The sequence below is a fragment of the Hippopotamus amphibius genome, chromosome 7, assembly GCF_030028045.1.
Source record: "Hippopotamus amphibius kiboko isolate mHipAmp2 chromosome 7, mHipAmp2.hap2, whole genome shotgun sequence".
NCBI lineage: Eukaryota > Metazoa > Chordata > Mammalia > Artiodactyla > Hippopotamidae > Hippopotamus > Hippopotamus amphibius.
In genome coordinates, this window is record NC_080192.1 from 133746735 (window position 1) to 133763799 (window position 17065).

The 17065-nt window shown below is 37.6% G+C and overlaps 1 protein-coding gene across 9 annotated transcripts in view; it reads left to right on the forward strand.

The window, feature by feature from the left end:
* The first annotated feature begins 771 nt into the window (after nt 1–771).
* PUM2 (pumilio RNA binding family member 2) overlaps nt 772–17065 on the forward strand; it is a 95611-nt gene continuing 79317 nt past the window's right edge. For 5 of the 9 annotated variants that reach the window (XM_057740457.1, XM_057740460.1, XM_057740465.1 and 2 more), the window contains exon 1: nt 772–927. The gene's annotated coding sequence lies outside the window, so the exon portion shown is untranslated. Of the gene's footprint in view, nt 928–1305; nt 1427–16390; nt 16511–17065 lie in introns of those variants that run through there. The other 4 variants (XM_057740458.1, XM_057740463.1, XM_057740464.1 and 1 more) reach the window with 4 other exon arrangements.

Genomic DNA, 17065 nt, shown 5'->3' on the forward strand with positions numbered 1-17065 from the left:
GAGTTTCCTTTGTGTTTACTGGGCCAAGCATGGAAGGTGGGGTGGGGTGGGCGGCAATCCGCTGAGCTGGCTCCACTTGCCCATCCGCTGAGCAACGACTAAGAGAATGACAGTCCACTTAAGGGGTTCACTCTTCCACCCAACTTGTGTCTCCACCGTCTTGCTTCGGGGAGAGGGTAAGGGTGAAACCTAAAGGCCTGGATTGCTGTCCGGCTCTTGTGAGTGCCAGCATCCCGAAAGCCAAGTGCCAGGAGCACACCGCGGTCGGGGGCACTGACACCCGCAGAGGCAGCTGTGGGAGAACAATGAGCTACGGGGCAGGAAGCGGAGGGTGAGCGAATTCGGAAGACGAGGCCCCACGCGGGAAGACACAGACGCAAGCAGCGTTCGGAAACGCCACGCCCGCGCCGCCCGAACCCGGCGCGCGTACCCGCCTGGCGCCGCAGCCGAGCCCAGAAGCAGCGGCGAGCCTGCAAAGGGAGGGCAGGGGAGCACACGCCGGAGCGGCGGCCGAAGCGAGCGCAGAGAGCGTGCGCACGCGCAGAGATCCCGCCAGCCGGCGCCCGGAGCGCGGGAGAAACGTCGGAAGCCCCTGAGAGGAGCGGCGCCTCGGTGAGCGCTCCCCCTCCCTTTCCTCCCGGAGTGCCTTGCGCGCACCCGGTGGGCGGGGGGGAGGGGAGGGGAGGGGAGGCGGCGGTGGCAGCCATGTTGTTGTGAGTCTCTGTGTCTCACCCTCGGTACTTCGGTGGTTCGGAGGAGGAGGGGGAGGAGAAGGAGGAGGTGGGGTGGGGGGGAGGGAGGTAGGTGGAGAAAGAAGATATTGCCGCCACCGAAGGCGGAGGAGGAGGGGAGGACGGCCAAGAGCGACGCCGCCGTGTGCCCAACGGTCGGTGTCCCCGGCTGAGGCAGCGCGGCCGCAGCAGCCCCGTAAGTCAGTCGCGCTTGCACCCTCTCCCCGTGCTCTGGCGCCGCGGCGCTGGCTCCCCGGGCTTTGTGTGGCGGCCTCGGCGGGGACAGCCCGCCGGCGGGAGGGCGGACGGGGCCCGCGGGCTGGCCGGGAAGGTTGCGGCCTGGGGCCCGCTCGCACAATGCAGGGGGAGGGGTGCCGGAAGGGGGCGTGCGCCGCGCGGGGCGGTGGGGGGGGGGTGCTCTCGGCTCTCCGGCTCCCTTCCCTCCCCGCGCCTCGGCGTCGCGGCGCCGCGGGGCCCAGCCGCCTCTTCCCTGGTTTCGGCGCGCTTGGGCTTAGAGACCCAGCTGTCCGCCCGCCCGGCGCTGGGGCTGGGAACGGGGGTGAGGGGAGAGGCCGGGTGGATCCGGAGGAGCGTGCGACTTGGCAGCGGGCGAAGAGGAGGGAGTGGATTTATGGAAACAAGTGCGGGAATGCTGGAGGGCCCGCGTGTGCCCGGGGAGAGCTTCCGGGAGACAGGTGTGGGTGTGCAAGAAACGGCGACTCGGGTTCGGTGTGTGTGTTAGGTGTCATTAGTAAGGAATACTGTGTTTTTGTTACCGGGACAGATTTCGATACTCAGGGAAATGTGTACATTAAAACCAAAGAAGAGATTAGGGGCTTGAAACATTGTAGCAATCTTTTTGTATCCGAACTGGGCCACATTTGGGGGAAATACATTGTTAAAGTTTTACGCCCAAACACGCGTGTAAACGTTAGTGTTACTTCTGAGAACATAGCTAGGGAAAACCGACTTTTCTTGGCTTTTCATTCTAGCACGTATTTAAACACCTGAGTGGGATGGGAATTGCGGACGTGTTAGGTATAATAAGACAATCGTGTTAAAATCTGGATTTAGTACTTAGTGAGATTTTAATTTAAGAAAACTGGTGACAGGTTTTTTGGGGTGAGGGTTTTTGGGGAAAGCAGTTATTAGAAAAATGCTTTTAAATGCTTGAGAGAAGTGTAATACTTGTAAAGGTATTGTAAATCAAGAAAATTTTAATAAAGGGTGTTACCTAAGAATTTTGAAAGCTTGTTTGCTGCTTGGATTCGTGTTTAACAGGTGACTCTTCACCATGTGACCTGGAGCATTGGAGGATGATTTAAGGATTTCTGGCTAGGAATCCGGTTAAAAACACAGAGATAGTTTTAATTGGCTAAGTTTCTGTTCTTAGTTTTTTAATATCCTGCTTTTAAAAAATGATTTGCTTTATGTGCACAGTCTTCCTAAATAGTTGCTGGCATTTCCCTTATTTCCAGAATGTCTTTAAAAGGCCAATTTTTGGTGAAATTAAGTTATTTAGAATTGTCTTTTGGTGTCATTGAGGGCGATTTTTATATGAAGTAAGCCATATTTTTAAAAAATTAGTTATATTTCAGAATGCTGGTTCTTAAGCTTTTAAAGTTGTTTTTTGTAAAGTTCGTTTTTGTTACTTGCACAAGTCTCTTTTATCTTCGAGTTAGATTTGCGATTAACAAACTTAAATATCTTCAAACAATTTAAACTGTTTAATTTTAATACCTGGTTTTCTTAATTTGAGTCTGAAGATCTCTTAGATGTTCTGATATTAATAAGATTTCAGCTTTTTTAAAAGTCTAAATTAATTACTGCCATATTTAAATTGGTCTTACAAGGTTGTCATTTTAATAGGCCAGTTTTTCTTAGGCATTACAAGTATATAAGCCAACTAATGCAGTCTTGATACAGATACAGATATTAGGATTTTGTTTTTCTTAAACCTTCCATACTTGTCTATAAGTCTTTCTGGTGTTGGAAGATAATTTATCTTCCTGTGTAGGTACTTATACTAGTTAACAAGTTATCAGAGATTTGGGCCAGGTGTGACATCCAAACCCCGTCTTCTCAGTGACCAGACTGTCCCCTTTATATAGATACAGATAGGATCTTCATAATTTTAAGTGGGGGTTGGTTCTGTCTCCTGGACTCAAGTTCTTTGTACTTTCTAACTCAGTGACCTTTGAATTTGTTGGGTTTCTAAGATAGGAAAATATTCTGTATTTTCTTATGTTTTTAAGACTTGTGGATACGTATTTTAAACATCTGAATGTTTGTACCTTAAATGGCTTTGTCTAACTTGCATTCACAGTTTAAGGCCATTTTACTGACAGGTGTGATTAAGGTAATAATTGTACTTATAATAGTGTAAATTGGTTTGTGACATATTAGATTTTTTGCTGTTCTTAAGAAAGCATAAAAATAGTTTGACTTGCTCCTGTTGTCCCACCTTCTCACTCTTCCCTTTGATGAGTTTATAAGAAGGAACTGATGAACTATGGGAGTCTTTGGGAGTCTGCCCCCTGCAGAAAGCACTTTGCTTCTTCTTGAGACTACCAGGGTTAGACTCTGTCCCTTTCTGGAGGACCACCATGGTTGTCCAGTGCTACCTTTGCCTGGGTTAGGATAATTATGGGGTATGGTGTTAGGGAGCGTGTTGGTCTAGGTCTAGATTATGCTTTCCAGTAATAAAGGAGCTATTTGGATTACCATCAGTCTAACTCCTATGTCTCTCACTCCTGAATTCTGATGTGATAGGAAAAAGCTTTCTTCAAACCCTATCATTTAGAAGCTAATATTGGATAGTGATTTTTATATTTAGCAATGTAGATAGAAGTCATTTTTTATTTAAAAATTATTGCTTTTGTAGTGGAAAGAAATGAATTTACAGAGAAATACTGTTTTCACACTTTTCCAGTGAAACACTATAGAATTATTACATAGGTAGGTGCATGGTATGTGCTTTTTCTTCTCAGATTTTCACGTAGCAGTATGCTTAGAGACATGTTTAATAGTATTTTTTCCTTTAGTGACTTTTCCTTTCAGTAACTAAAAAGATCAAACTTATTTACAAATGAAAAATTAAGGCTTGCCTAATTGAACACAAGTGTCACCTTCCAAAGGGTCTTTTGGTGGCGGGGGGGGGCGGGGGGGCGCAGAGCATGCTGCAAGGCTTTCAGGGGTCTTACTTCCCCAACCAGGGATTGAACCCTGGGCCCACAGCAGTGAAAGCACTGAGTCCTAACCACTGGACCTCCAGGAAATTCCCACAGAGGGTCAATTTAATTCTTAACGAAATTGCAGAAAGTTTTCTTTCATTGACTTTTTTTAAATGAAAAGTTTTATTTGGCCCTTGCCTGACTCATATTTTTCTAAAGCGCATTAAAGAATTTAAAAAGGATGGTTACTCAAGCATGTTGGCAAAAAGTTTCTTTAGTATATACCACCTCTGCAAATATAGCTTCTGTAATCCCATCCATTTTCAGTTTACATATCACAGATTTTCACTTCTTATTCTCTTACTGTTATGGAGAGAGAAAGGATTTTAGAGTACTAGAAAGCATCCAGATTGTGTACACCTTATATACATACTCCAGAATTTCACTAGCTACCAAATACAAAAGGGGAAGAAGTGTGAAGGGAGAAGGGATAGGATGTCAGAATACTTTGACTGCAAATGGGACAGAGAAAAAAGGCAGTCATTTTCACCTGCGTAGGTGATAAGTGTATTTGGACCACAAAAATCTCCAAAAATGTGCTTCCTAGAAGGGATTTGGTGAAATTGACCATAAAGTGACACTACAATACCTGCCTGGGAGAATAAAACCTGTAGGTGACTGCCAGAATACGTAAAAAGTAGTATGGGGGAGGGGGGGTACTTTTTTTTTTTTTTAGTCCCCTCCAAAAAAAGTATGTAGAGAGACTGGTATTAGAGAAATCTGTGGTTCCTGTTTTACTGGACATTTTATGTCAAGAGTAGCAAGTACTAGATCTCAAAGTGGTAATTTCTGATTTTAGGCACTGTTTCTGAAAGGCTTATTAGGGATCAGTGGGAGATAGTCTTAACTAACTGTATAAGATGGTTTTATTTGTTCTGACATTAAAAGAAGGTAAATAAATGGTAGAGGCAGGCTGACTCTTAAGTATAGGTCTTTGCTAAGCAGTCAAATGAGGCAAATTGTTGGTAGAGACTATATGGACTATGTTGAATGATTTTGTTACTTACCAACAAAGAATTGTATACAGGAAGGAGGTGCTTGTGTCTTCCATTTTGTTGACCAGGTCATTTATTTAACAACTATGTAGTATTTTGTTAGCACTTTTAGCATGATTAAATGAAAAATTTACATATTCTGTGGCAAAACCTGACTCATTTAAAACCTATTCAACATAAACAGAATTAAGATTTGAAGTGTGGAGGGGTTGATGGCTCCAGGTTTTGCCTATAGATGTTTTTGTGGACCACCTTGCAGTTGAAATATAATTGATTGCTTTTCATCCAAAGGTGCCTTCATTTAATCTCTAAATCATGTGGCTCCTACACTAGCAAAAATAGGAGTACTTGAGGATCTTGCCAAAGATAAACTGTTTGCTGGTTTTTATCCTAAGACGAGTTGAGAATATACTCATAAAGTATTATTTGACATTCAGTCCGTTTGTCGCTCTGGATATTCTAAGTTATATCATTTCTGACTATCAGAAACTTAAATTCATTTTTTGAGGTTTGCAGGCCTGTCATGTACCAGACTGTCCTTAGGTGTTGATGGTATAGTGACCCCTGTTCTTATAGTTTTACTATAACTATAAGCTTATGTTTATAGTGGAGAGGAAGATGATTAAATTCATGTTAACACAGTGCAGTACACTAAGTGCCACCGAGGTGGTTACAAAAGTGCTGTGGACTCAGGGAGGTAGACACTGCAGGGGGTCAGGAAAAGCTTTCCAGAAGAGGTAAAGTTGACTATAAAAAATACTTAGAAAAGTTAATTTAGTCAATAGATGGGTGAAATGGCATTTAACCAGAGGGATTATTATGTATAGTGACCCAGATAGGGGAGAATGGCAGAGCTTAAAGTGGAGGTACCAAGGAGAATTGAAAAGATTTGACTGGAGGTGTAAGTAGGGGCCCACTAGATTTAAGGGCCTTTTTTATTTCAAACAATTTTGAAGAAGACTTTGGAGATCTAAGATTGTATCTTGGGAAGATTTAGACCATATTGTCCAGGAACCCTTAACGTAATTACTGTGAATCACTGTCCCTGGATTGTGTTAGAGGAGTTAGACACATGACTTTCCTTCAGGGATTGACTCTAAAAAATGAGATTATGAAACCTTGCATCTACTAAGAGAGTCGTTCGGTATATTTTCGATTACAACTCTGTGTTCTCTATAATACCCCATGTAAGAAATTTCTTTTAAGGTTTAATGTTAGAAATAAGGTTGTCTGCAAGGAATTGGATAAATGAGAATTTTATGTAATGTACTGTGTCCTCCCCCCATATTTGTGTCTTCAGAAGTTAGAGTTTACTTACTCTTTTTGTTATTTAATATTTGCTTATTTTCCTAAGATTAGTTTTTGTTTTATTATGTGCATTTCCTATGAGTTATTTGGTGTGCCTTCTTCCAAAAATTTTTGTTTAAATGAATAAAGAGTAAATTTCATTTAGATTATACTCAAGATTTTCTACCGTAGACACTTTTTTTGGGTATATAATTTAGTACTTGAAACTGACTTAGATTTGATTTCTGTTTTCAGACACTGTAGTTTAGGTGTTTGGTTTTTTGTTGTTTTCTAAGCAACAACTTAGATTTTTTTTTAAACTTCTGTATCTTTAGGAAATTGGTTTGGTCATCTCACTTTAAAGTCATTGGGAAACAGATCGCCAACTCTAGGCTTGTTCTTGAATATTTGAGGAACTTAAAAAAAAAATCACAGTTCATACTCATCATCTAAAAGATTTCCTCATATTTATCTAATTCAAAGACTTGTACTGCTCATATTTTTTGTAGACTATCTTGATAGGCCTTATAAACTAAACGTTTAAAAAAACTTTCAACTGTCATATGTCATAGGTTATGGCTTTTCCTAGACGAAAGTTCAAGAAAGTTGAAATAGATAACTCATTCAGTTTTCTTTTTCTTGGAAATGACTAGAAATAACTGCTTCTATTTTGTGTTAACATGTTTACAGAAAGTTACAATAATACTGAGTTAAAGTTGAACAGGTGTATGTATGTATGTATGTATGTATGTACTTTAGGCTGCACAATGTGAGGCTTGTGGGATCTTAGTTCCCCAACCAGGTATGGAACCCAGGCCCTCAGCAGTGAAGGGGGGGTTGTAATAACTGGACTGCCAGGGAATTCCCAGTTAAGCAGTTTTAATTGTGGGACTTCTCAGAGCCTTTACTATGCTAATATCACAGAGAATGAATTCCAGAATGACCATGTGCTCAGCTTGTAAAAGAACAAGTGGGTGCTGGGGAATAGCACACCCTAAATGTATTGGACAAGGAACCTCTTATTTTAAAGAACACTGTACGTTAGTGATTAAGGAACACACTTTGGAAAATTTTTGTCTGAAGGAGAAATTCTTTTAAAAGCAGCACTGAAGTCTGCTGCTTAAAATGGTTTTTACTTTTTCCAGTTGTCTCAGACCATGAATTCAAATGATTTCCTTTAGTTCTCTGTTACAACCTAGTTAACATTTCTTAAGTTATTTCTCCTTGGTGCTATATTGATTCTAATTGAAAATGTGTAACAATTGAAAATTACTATAGACAGCCATTTGCTGCAAGTCTTCTGTAGCTGGGCATTCAATCTAGTACTAAAATGAACTGAAAATAGCACAAGATTGCTCATACTCTATTATGCAATAAAGCGTCTAAACTGTAATGCGTTTAAACTGTATTAATACAGGAGCTTAAAAAAAAACCCTTTATTTTGCTAACGTCAGCGAGCCTTACAACACAGAAATGTAAAAAGATGAAGCCAACAGTACCCCCTTCCTACCCTGTTTTTTCATACTCCACACAAACATATATATTGCCCCTCTTCTTTTGTTAAACAAAGCTGGAATCAGGTTACACACTTTAGGCAACTTGGTATTTTTATTTAATATCATGGACATTTTATTGTATTAGTACATATAACATTCATGTTAATAATTTGTAATGTTTAGTGTATGACTTTTTATTTTGCTAACCCATTTTTGTTGAGTTTAGGTTGTTCATTCTCTATTTTTGCATTGGAAGGCAGAGTCTTAAGCCCTGGACCACCGGGGAAGTCCCTCACTCTCTATTTTTGAAGCCCTGCAAGCAATGCTGCAGTAAATATTATTATTCAGTTCATTCTTTTATGTCATTGCTGTTGTTTATGTAAGGTAAATTACCAGAAGAGAAGTTACTGTGTCAGAGAATTATATATTGAGTCTTAAACAGAAAAAAATACATTCACTCATTATGGTGAGTTAATACTCTAGAAAGGACTTATATTGCAATTTCACATATTATCTAATTTAGTCTTCACAATAACCTTATGGGGGAAGCACTGTTATTCTCATTTGCAAATGGGGAAACAGAACCAGAGAGTTCAAGTGGTCAGAGTTCATTCAGCGAGTTAGAGGCAAACATGGTACCATACTCCAGATCTTTTGGTTCTGGTTTCTGTTTCTATTACACCATGATGAATGATTATAAAATTTTTTAGTTGGAAAACCATTAGAGTGCTTGTGAATATATCCCTTCACTATAGGTGGTATGGTGTCTATAAGGGTCTCAATCCTGTCTGCACAGAGAAGCATTACCTGGAGAGCTTAAAAAATACAAATAAAAATCTATGCCTTTCTGCCTGCCCAGACTAATTTAAATAAGTCTTAGATAGGTGAGATCTGAGTGTTTGTAGTTTTCAAATCTCCTATCTAGATTCTGATGCACTGTGAGAATTTGAGAACCAGTGACCTTAAAATTGAGGTGCTAATATCCCTGAGGGGTAAGTGAAGAGTTTCCAAAATGTTAGCACATTTAGTTTCCCAAGGATCAATTAACAGGTCCTCACTCTGTGTACTAAGAAAGGCACATCTTTGATCCATCCCAAATCTTAATGTGGTGTATTTTACCCCAGGTAATTAAACTTTCAGGGCAACAAACTTGGAGTTAGTGTCCTGTGGTGATTAATCTTATTGATTCACATTGCTGTTAGGAATGAAACATAACCTAGAACTAGAGTATCTTGGCTTCTATTGGGATTTTCTGAATTCAGATCAGTGATAGTCTTGAGTGGTAGGAGTAATGGTAAAATATTTCTTTATTTCTTTATTTATGGCTGCATTGGGTCTTTGTTGCTGTGCGCAGGTTTCCCCTAGTTGCCCCTAGTGGGGCAACTCTTTGTTCCTCCTCATTGCTGTGGCTTCTCTTGTGGAGAAGGCGTATGGGCTTCAGTAGTTGTGGCTTGTGGGCTCCAGAGCACAGCCTCAGTAGCTGCGGTGCATGGGCTTAGTTGCTCCGCGGCATGTGGGATCTTCCCGGAAGAGGGATCAAACCTGTGTCCCCTGCATTGACCGGCAGATTCTTAACCAGTGAGCCACTGTGGATGTCCCAGTAATGGTAAATTTTTTTTTAAACCAGTTCACCTCTTCTTCCCTAACCTTTTGTCAAAGAATACTTACAAAGCAAACAAAGAACTTTGAAATACTTTGAAAGTCACATTTATTATAGCATATTGTCAAATATATTGAGTTTAAATGTATGATTTGGTTGGCTTCATTTTTTTTTAACACTTTGGAGGAGTATATCAAAGAGTAAGGTAGAACTAACAGATTAAAAAAACTAAGTGCTAACCACAAGCGCAATTCCTTTAAACCGGATGATGATAGAATATTTAGATCTAAAATTTGGATTTTTTTTAACCCAAAGTGTCATGAAGGTGTAGCTAGAGATAGTTACTATAGTAGGTATTGGTATACATGTAAATTCCTTTATAACATCTTATAAACCCGTAGAAGTTTACAGATAAGGGGCGGGATTGAACCTGGGCCCATGGCAGTGAAAGCACTGAGTCCTAACCACTGGACCACCAGGGAATTCCAGAGAGTATTTTTCTTTTAAGTGATACTTAATTTATTGAAAAGATGTTTTTCTGTTATGTTTCTTTATAAGTCATGATACCTCTCTTATGTATAGGTGTATATATATTTGAGTTCTACCATATAAAACCATTGATTTCTGAGCTAACTTCAGTGATTTTTAGCACATATATCTTTTAAATATTTTTAAAATGTAAGTAACAAATGAGAAATACTCATAGTATAGATCTGTAAAATATAAGATAAGCACGCATACAATTTTCCTGATGTGACCACTGTTAATGGTTGTCACTCCCAATTGTTTTCCATGTGCACATACATATGTATGCTTGTGTCCTGTTTTTACAAAAGTGGAATTATAGAAACATTGTTTTTCACCATGCCTTTTCACTTAGTATCTTAGAATTTTCCCACATATACATAAATATATCCATCTCATGCTTTTTAATGGGTGTTTAGTTGATAATTTTATCATTTTCCCTCCCTCCCTGTTACAGTATTTAGTATCATTCTCTTGGTCTCCTCCCTCATGACTGTTAACATTTCACAGAACACTGGCACAACGAGAAAGTATGCAAAATTGTGGGTTTTTTCTATTATATCACGTTTTTTCTATCATAATTTTGATTTAGAGAAGTTTTAAAGTCTGATGGATACAATGATATTAATACATTGAAAAATACAAATTAAATGCTTTGAGAAATGAGGAAAAGATTACTTTGGGGAGGTTTTAGTGGAGAAAGTGGCATTTGAGCCAGACTTTAAGGGATTTGTAGGATTCGCACATAAAGAGATAAATAAATGGCAAGGAGCTGTCCAGGGGACTGGAATAGTTTAGCAAAAGGAAGATTGGGGAAAAGAGTGATAGTTTATGCTTGGTTGGTATGGAAAAGAGCATGGAGCTTTTGGAGTCTTGATAGTATTGAATCATCTACCATTTTAGTAGCTTTGTCTATTAAGGTAGGGAAATTGACCAGAATTTCCTTATTTGTAAAGTAGTAGTACAGTACCTACCTTGCTGAATTGTAGAGAGAATTAAATATGATGTGCCTAGTATGATCTCTGGCATAAAATCAAGTGCTCAATAATTTCTGTTGTTCTCTTTGGGGGATGGTATCTGATAGAAATTAGTCCAGAGAGGTTTATGCTCATTTGAAAATCTTTTTTTTTTTTTAATTTCATATACTACTTGTCAAAAATATTGTTGAGGAAACAGTAAGTGATGTTAGGTTTAAACAACAGCTTGGATCCTAAGTCAGTTAATCTTGTGGAGAGGAATCCCCTTTACAAGCTGCAGTTTATAAATATTTTGTTTAAAAGTGTGTGTGGGTGGGTGGGGGGGTGTCCAAATTGGTACCTATCCTTCAGGGCTCAGCTTAAATACCACCTGCTGCTTCACATGGCTGCTTGTCATATTATTATTTTGTTAAACTCATTATGGAAGTTTTCAAACAGAAGTAGAATAGTACAGTACACCCTTGGAGATCTATCATCCATATTCAACATCGTGCGAAATCTTTATACCCATATTTTACTTTTTTAAAGTATTTCAAAGCTAATCCCAGACAATAGCCAGTTTAAGCATAAATTCTCTTACTGAAGAGAACGTATTTAAAAATGCAGTCTTCTTGCTATTATCACAGCTAACAAAATTCCTTAGTATTTTCTAATACCCATTCTATATCCAGATGTCCCTGATTTTTTCAAAATTCTTTTTTATAGTTGGTTTATTACAGTAATGATTCAAGCAAGGTTTGTACACTATATTTGACATTTAAGCCTTGTGGTGTATATAATAGTCCTCCCTCTTTCCTCTTCTTTTAAAAATTCATTGATAGTGAAATGAGGTGAATTTTTTCTTTTTTCCATATTCTGGATTGGGCAGTTGCTTCCTTGTGTTATCTATTGACTTTGGTCTCTCTCTGTCATATTTCTGATAAATCAGTACTTAGGTCTAGCAGCTTTATTAGGTTAATGTTTAGTGGAGTTTTTTTGTTTTTGTTTTTTTAGGTAATAATTCTTCATCAGTGGTGGTGCTGTTTCGTACTACATTATGTCATGAGGCATATGATATCTGCTTGTTCCACTTTTAGGATGATGCATATTAAATTACATTTAAGAACATTAATTTAGAAACACTGCTTTTGGGGGAACTCATTTCATAATATATTGTGGGTATTTCGTACGTATCTTGGACTCATTAGAGCCGCTTTCTGTTATCTAATAGTTATATTCATTTCCACCTAAGTTATTTGACCTACTTCTCTCAGGTAATATATATAAGCATCAAAAACCAGCATTGATTGAGGCTCTTTTAGTGTATAGAGCTTCTCTAAGCAGTGTTTTGTTTCTCAAAAAAAAAATATTTCCGTAAGCAGTATTTTATTTCTTAAACTAAACCAATTGAGAGAATGCCTTGTAAAACAAGAGACTTTGTAAGGACTCAAATGTGGTGATTCTCCTTTGAGAGAATTCTAAGGAAAAAATACCTCGCCTTATATTTGCAAATATGTAAGTATATATTTACCCTATTTTGCCTTCTTGAGAATATGATATCTGAGATTGAGCCTCAGAGGTAAAGTATTCTTGCACATAAATATTTGGTGAATTTAATGTCTTCATGGCGATGCTGAAACAATCTTAATTTCTAATCTTAGAGGATTTGAGCTAGAGTCTCTGAAGACTTCTAGTTTCTGGGAGTCTGTATACTGATAATACATTTTCTGCCAAGCTTTATTCAAAACGTAAAATTTGACTTTTCCTTAATATAGTCGAGTCAGTTATACAGTACTGTTCTTAATGCTAGTAAAACAAGTATGTAATTCCCCCATGGAGTATACGGACAAATGAATAGCAAATATCCAAAAAAATATTTATGGCTCTTGGTTCAACCACCACCTAGGTGACTTGTTCAACACCACTAGAAAAGTGTATGACTCAATTTGTACCCCCAGAAAAATAACAAATTACTAGGTGTTGATGGTGATTCCTAGAGACTTCTAATATTAAATCTGTGAAGGCTAATGGTCTACCAGAAATAATTAAACCTGGATTTAGGTTTACCTTTGTCATATGGATAAGAAAAGGCATTGCTAAGCAAATTGATTTTGTTGGAAAATTTGCAAAAGTGATTTACTATGCTGAAGAGACGAAGGTATTCTTAAGGACTTTAGCACCTGTTTCTGTGGATACCACTAATGCTCAGTGATTATGTTCATTAAAAACAGTCCAAGGAATTTGACTACTAAGAATATTTTTTAAGCAGCTTAAGTTATTCTTTGTGTGTATTGACTTATGTGAATCCATCAAGTTTTCGTGTAATTTGTTTTTAATATTCATTTATTTATTTTGGCTATTTTGGGTCTTAGTTGTGGTGCAAGGACTCTTTAGTTGGGACACGCATGTAGGATCTAGTTCACCGGATCGCACCTGGGCTCCCTCCGTTGGGAGCTCGGAGTCTTACCCACTGGACCACCAGGGAAGTCCCAGTTTTTATGTAATTTTGTTGTTTTTGTAATTGATGCACGAAGTAGCAATAGCCTCAAGGTATTAGAGGTTTGGAGAAGTAGGGCCAGTGGGAAGTTGCACTCACTTTATGTTGGTAAATGTTTTCAGTTGTACAAAAAGTCTGAGGAAGAGCCTTGTTCATGTCTCTATTAAAATGAACGTTGTGTGTTAATATATGTGAAGGTATTTATAAACAGTCACTATCCAGATATTAGATGATTTCGTGGTCTGAATTTACATTTCGTAAAATATATATTTTTTCATTCAATATATATTGAGCATTTTGGCGGCTAAGACACGGTTTCTAATCCCTTTAACTTCAGAGTTTAATTACTACTATGGCTTTAAAACAGAACTAATTATAATACTGTGAAAATGTGATTGGTATTATGTGCTGGTGCTTTAATACCATTTATTGTAGCTTAAAATGGTTTTTGTCCCCCAACCTATTTTTTATGGTGTGGGCATATGTTAAGGAATTGGATCAGATGTTACCTGAGAAAATAATGCATATTCTTAGTTCATTACACAAACTATTTGTAAACCTTTTGGATTATGCCTTTGTAAATATGAAAACTCACAAAACTTAACCAAGTTGTTATTTGAGGTACTTTATTTTTCTCATATAACTAGTAATAATGCTGTCTACAGAAAAATTAGCTAATACTGTTAAATTTTAGAACTTAATAAGACACTCTTGCTAGGAAACAAAGAATCATAACCTCAAAAACTATAACTTTTTAATTTAGATTTACCTCAAGATTACACAGGGTCTTGGCCATAGAAAAGTTTCTATTATGTATTTTCTATGTTAGCAAATTCTCATTGTTTAAGGAAATAATTTTGGCAAGCTTCATGGCTTAATAATGCAGACCAAAAAAATTGAAGACAGACTTTACAACTGCAAGCAGTATAGTGTGTGCTGTAATTCTTGGATACATTTTTTTCAAGGAAATATAGTTCAATAGTATATAACTGATAGCTAGATACTCCATTGCTTGTTGAAAGAAGAGGTGGTTCTCTTTCTCCCTTAGATCTTACTACGCAGGGGAAAGTTGTTAAATTATGTCCAGATTCTTTTCCCTTCCTGTCGGATGATACCAGCATTTGTAGCTGCATAGGACATAGTGGTTTGACATAATGTTTGGCATTTTGCAAAAGTTTTGGAATCCTCCTTAGTAGCATATGTGTGACCCCCACCCCTGCAGTTTCATTGTTATTAATATGCAGGTTATTGCAGAAGAATTGAAAGTTTATTTTTTTCTATTCCATTGTTTTGCCCACTTTCTCCTCCATTCTCTTTCTCATGATTGAAAAAAATAATAACACCCTAAGCTGAAAAGCTGAGCTTGAGTCTTTTTTGTGGGTTTTGTTTTGTCTTTTTCCCTCTGACCCACGCTGGTCATTGAAAGAAACGATAAAATGACTTCCATTTAAATGTAACCTGAAATTCTCATTCATTATTAAAATAAAAAATGTGCATGGTGAGAATATAAGTGAAAAGGTTGAAAGCAAAGCCCTGATGCTTAACTTTGGGTTTGCTCGATTTTGAGTGAATTATCTGCATTTGATTTTTTGTGAAGCAGTCGAGAGTTAAATGAACTCGAGCAGAGGTCAGCAAACTTTGGCATATAGGCCATATCTGGCCCACCACCTGTTTTTGTTTGAGCTGCTCTCTAGGATTGGCTTTTAGAATTTTTAATGGTTGGGGAAAAATCAAAAGAAAAATAATATTTTGTGACATAAAAAATATGGAATTCAGACATCACTGTTCATAAATAAAGTTTTATTAGAACGCAGCCGTGCTCATTCATTTTCTTATTGTCTGTGGCTGCTTTTGTGCTACAAATGCATAGTTGAGAAGTTGAGGGGCCGTATGGCCTGTAAAGCCTAAAATATATACTGTTCTGCCCTTTAGAGAAAAAGTTTGTTGACCCCTGCACTAGAGCATGATTCACTACAAAAGTATGTGAATCCATAGAGCTAAGAGACCTCTCTCATTTACCCAGAGTTTCTTTAACTTTTGACCTCATCTATTTGGACCACAGATGAAAACCTGGAAGTAAGCAAAAAGGGGACTTTGGGAAAGCTCTGGTGCTTTTACTCCTGAGAAGATTTCTTAAGTCTGTCATTCTTTTCCTTTTTTTTTTTTTTTAATGAAAATCTTCTTTTTCTCATTCATAGATTATACAGATTTACTATAATAAAATAAAAATTTATGGAAAAAATTGGCATGCTCTGATCACTTAAGGACTATAGATATTGGGTTTATTTCCTTTTGTTCTTCCTTAACATTGCAATTATAAGCATTTTCATATAAACTCAAATATTAATAGTTACACCGTATTTTACAGATGTTATACCACTTAACTATTGTGAGACAGTTATGCAGCTTGTAATTTCAGGATCTACAAGCAACACTACCACAAACATCTTTCAGCATAAAACTTTTATATTTAGGTTTTCTTCTTAGGATTGATTTTCAAAGGAAGACTGGGTCACAAGATGTAAACCTATATATATGATGCCAAATTGCTTTCCTAAGAAAGGATTGTAACTTTAGAATGTGTTTTTGTGTTTGTTAGAGGTAGTTTCCTTCTTAGAGCATGTTTACTCTTACCATACTTATCTGATGCTACAGATTACTGCAGATTACAAGCAACCTAATTAGAAAGGTCAGAAGTGATACTGTCATGTTCGAGTCAGGTGATACTTAACCTGACAACAAGGCAGGAGGCTGAAGTACTAACAGAAGTGTACAAGAGACACAAACATTGAGCACCCCAAGAGTTTTAGAAAGTATCAGTTCTTTCTGGAGTAGTATGTAAAGATGCTCTTAATAATAACTTGTTATTTGTTGAGCACTTTTTATTACTTGCTCACAAAACACTTTTGGATACATTATCTTGTTTGATCTTCACAACAGATAAGTAAGATTTAAAGGTTAGACAACTGACAAAAGTTAAAACTTGGAATTCTTATATTCTGAATCTAAGTCATGCTATTTGTACTCTACCACATTATCTTATGTATAAAATTTGTCAACTCTTTTTTAGGATTGCAGAATAATGAATCCATTTTAGAACTATTTCCTTCGTAAATAATAAGAATCTTATGTTTTTGGCCCTAGTGGAATAATTATCTTAATAAGGACAATCTGTCCTCAGAGGATAAAAGTAAGTAAGATGTCACATGGAAGATTTTTTTTAAATAACTGTAATTAATATGATCTTTGTGTGTTGAGCCCAGACTTCAGGGCTTAATATCATTTAATGTATGTTCATAAATTGAATTATGAAGTCAAAATTATATCAAGTTGGTAGGATTTAAATTTGAAGCATTCTTAACAAATTAGAAGAACACCTCTTTAGGTGATTGAAAATATCAATACATGATTCCTGATAACATGTCGGCAGTATCTCAAAGCTTTCAGATGATTGGCTATTAGGTTTGGTAAACAGTTGATGCTTGGAAGAAGTTGAGGCTGTAATGGGATGGGAGATCTAGAAAATACAAGGTCTATAAAATATAAGGTTTAAGAGAAAGTGAAATCACAAATGTAAATCATCTAAGAAAAAGAATATAAAGGATATCAAATCTAGGGCAATATGGAGATCCTGTGAAGTACTTATAGAAAAAGAAAGTGGACCCTGCCAAAATTTAGGAAATTTTAAAGAAGTAATGGAAATTAAAGGTGGTTTGAGCAGACCACACTAAACATTAAAATGAAT